Genomic DNA, 3,735 nt, shown 5'->3' on the forward strand with positions numbered 1-3,735 from the left:
AAAAGTAATAATATTCAAAAACTATGGGACAGGGGCTAGGGGGATGGTTCAGTGGAATAAGTGCTTCACTGGCAAGTGTGAGGGCCTGAGTTCAATCCCCAGTTCTGCAAAAAAAAAAAAAAAAAAAAAAAACTATGGGACAATTTCAAAATACATAATTAGTGCTAATTGAAATAATAGCTAAAGAAGAGAAGAAATATTTCACATAACAATGGCCAAGAACTTTCCAAAATTAATGATAGATATGAAGCCATAATTAAAGAAGCTCTGAGAACACCAAAAAGGATAAATATCAAAAACCTACAGCACCTGCATCAAAACAAGCTGAAAAAAAAACAAATTGCAATACCAAGGATCAAACTCTGGACCTTGTATTGGCCAGGCAGGCACTTATGCTGCTGAGCACACTCCCCTGCACAAAAAATCTTGAAAGAAGCTAGAGGGGTGGTAGTAGTAAAGGACACCTTTCCTTTTTTCATTGAGAAACAAATATCAATGAGATAGTTTCAAAACTTATTAATAGGACAGTTTCAATAATTAATACATTGTACATTGTTATCTTCTTAGTGGTTATCCATAGTACTAGATGCAGACAGAATATTCTGTCCAAACACTATTAGTACAAATCTTTCTTCTCAATGAATTAAGTGAAAGTAGTTGTATATCTATCCTAACTATTTTGCATGTACAGATACAAAATGGTCCTTCCTTTGTAACAACTTTTTTTGTTTAGTCCTGTCAGAAATGGGTATTCCATTGACATCTAAATACTATACGTGGGTGAATTCAGCAAAACAATCCAACACACTCCAGCACTCCAAAACAGTACTGGGTTATCCACAGAAGTTGTTCACTTGAGCCTTTCACAGCTAAGCATATTAATATGGCTTTATTTTATATACCTCATTTTTATACTTTTCTGCTGGATGGTTAAGACCAAGATAAAGCAAGACCTATATAACAAGAAATGTAACTTTTGTATCTGATAAGCCCAGTCAAGTACCCTCAGGATTTATCCTGTAACCCTGTACCACAGTTTGCAGATTCTTTGTCAATGTCAGCCATGTGGATGAGTCACGGCCATTGCCTGACCAATTTCCTCTATGTGAAAACTTGACAGAATGTTTTCTCTCCATGTGACTCTCCTTAGGCACACTCTATGTCATTGATCACATTGCTCTGTGACCCCATAATCTCCTTGATCAGAAAATTTGGGACACAACTGAGTTACATGGTGTTACGGTATAGTTTCTCCTATGTCCTGAGTCTTCCCTGACCTTGAAAGGCTAGGGTCAAAATGTTGGCTGGCCTCGCAGCCCTTCTATTTCTCTAATTTTTGGTCTGTAAACTTAGGTTATTAACCCTCCAGAAGAAAACCTTATTATTACCCTACATCTCATGCAGTTGGGTTTAACTTCACTATCTCTCTGAATATTAAACATCTTAGGCATAACATGGAACAGCCATTTTCCATCAAGTATTGATATGTTAGACATGAAGTCCCAACAGAATATGGAGATAAAAATTTTAAAAATGAAAAATATTTAAAGAATATGAATAAACAATTACATATTTCTACACAGAAATTTAGAAATCTAACCATATGCAGCATTGTAGCAGGACAGTCCTGTGACACTATTTTTTCCTTTTCTTGTGTTTTTTTGTCATTTATTATCCCTTTTAAAAAGAAACTTTTAGGGGCCAGGGAGATGGCTCAGTGGAATAAGTGCTTCCCTGGCAAGCACAAGGGCCTGAGTTCAATCCCTGGTTCCGCCAAAAAAAAAAAAAAAGAAACCTTTACTTGTGAGACATTATGATAAGAACTGGTATGTCATGACAAGAAATACGTATTTAGAACACCAGAATGATATGCATTCCAACCGTGATGCTTCTATTTACACATTGCTATCTGCAGTGCAGTTGCTTGATTCACAGGTATCGGCGTGTATTAACTTCTAGTTTCAAAAGCCTGCTCATGTTTCTCAGGATCATTGCCTTGCCCATCTTGGGCATGTAACTGCATGACTTGGTCCCTGTCCTGTTTTCCAGCTTTTCTCCTTGGCCTCTCCTCATTGTCCAATTCTCAAGTTCTTGCTTTCCTTTTACTTGTATTATACGTTTCTATTTGTATTTCTTCTTTTGAGTTCTTATACTAGGGAAACTATATGATATTTACACATGTGGGTCTGCTGTATTTCACTTATGAGTATATCTTCAAGAAGCACTCATTCAAATATAAACGCTTCAAGTTTATCATTCTTTATAACTGAGTAATACTCCATTGTATAAAATTACCACATCTTTTACAACCATTCCTCATGTGACAGGCATCTTGGTTGTTTCCAAGATTTGGCTATCACAAATAATGCTGCTATAAACATAGGTACATATATATCACTATGATATGATGTTTTCAGTTCCTCCAGGAAAATTCCCAGTAGGGAGATAGCTGCTTGAATGGGATTTCCACTCCTAGTTTCTTAAGGAGTCTCCACACTGATTTCCATAATGGTTGCACAAGTCTGTATTCCTACCAGTAGTAGAGAAGGGTTCCTTTTTCCTCACAGCCCCTCCAACATTTGTTGTTGGTTGATTTCTTTATGATAGCCATTCTTTCTCAGATGAGATAGTATCTCAGTGTTGTTTTAATTTGCATTTCACTGATAGCTAGTGATGTGGAGCATTTTTTCATACATTTATTCGCTTCTTTAATTTCATCCTCTGACAAGTGTGTGTTCATCTCAGGTGCCCATTTCTGGATTGGGTCTTTGAATTTAGGGGTGCTAATGTTTTTTAGTTCTTTATAAATTCTAGAGAGCAGAATTTGTCTGAGTGCTTATTAGTTAAGATCTTTTCAAAATTTGTGGGTTGTCTTTTCACTTTGCTGGTAATTTGTTTTGATGTGCAAAAACTTCTCAATAAGAGTTGGTCCCAGGTGTTAATTCTTTCAGGTGTTATCCGTGTGATTTGATTTTTGTTCAAGAAATCTTTGCCTACCTCCATGTCTTCAAGAGTTCCTGCTACTTTCTCTTCTAAGACATTTAGTGTTTCTGTTTTAAAGTTTAAATCTTAAATCCCATTATGACTTTAGCTTAGTGCGCAATGGTCAAGTTTTAGTTTTCGGCATGTAGAAAGCCAGTTTTTCCAGCACCATTTGTTAAAGAGGCTATCTTTCTTCTAGTAAGCATATTTGACCCCTTTGTTGACAACAGGTGACTGAGTGTGTTTGTGGAGGCCTCCACATTGTCTAATCCAATCCATTGATCGTCAGGTCTATTTCGTTGCCAGTACCATGCTGCTTTTATCACAGTAGCTTTTTAGTATAATTTTAGGTCAGGAATTGTAATGCCTCCTGCCTTGTCTTTGTTGCCCAGGATTGCCTTCACTATTCTAGGTCTTTCTTGTTCCAAATAAATTTTAGAAACAATTTCTCTATTTCTGGGAAGTATGTTGTGGGTAGTTTGATAGAGATTGCATTAAATCTGTGCAACAATTGTGGGAGTATGGCCAACTTCACAATGTTGGTTCTTCCTAACCAGGAGCATGGAATATCTTTCCATTTTCTGAAATCCTCTATGATCTCTTTTTTAAGAGTACTGTAATTTTCCATGAAAAGATCTTTGACTTCTTTAGGTAAGTGAATTCCAAGGTATTTCATTTTCTGTGGGCTATTATGAAAGGTATTGTTTCTCTAATTTCTCTCTCAGTGTGTTTGTTATCTGTATAGAAGAATGC

Source organism: Octodon degus, unplaced genomic scaffold, assembly GCF_000260255.1.
Source record: "Octodon degus isolate 3935 unplaced genomic scaffold, OctDeg1.0 scaffold00014, whole genome shotgun sequence".
Taxonomy (NCBI): domain Eukaryota; kingdom Metazoa; phylum Chordata; class Mammalia; order Rodentia; family Octodontidae; genus Octodon; species Octodon degus.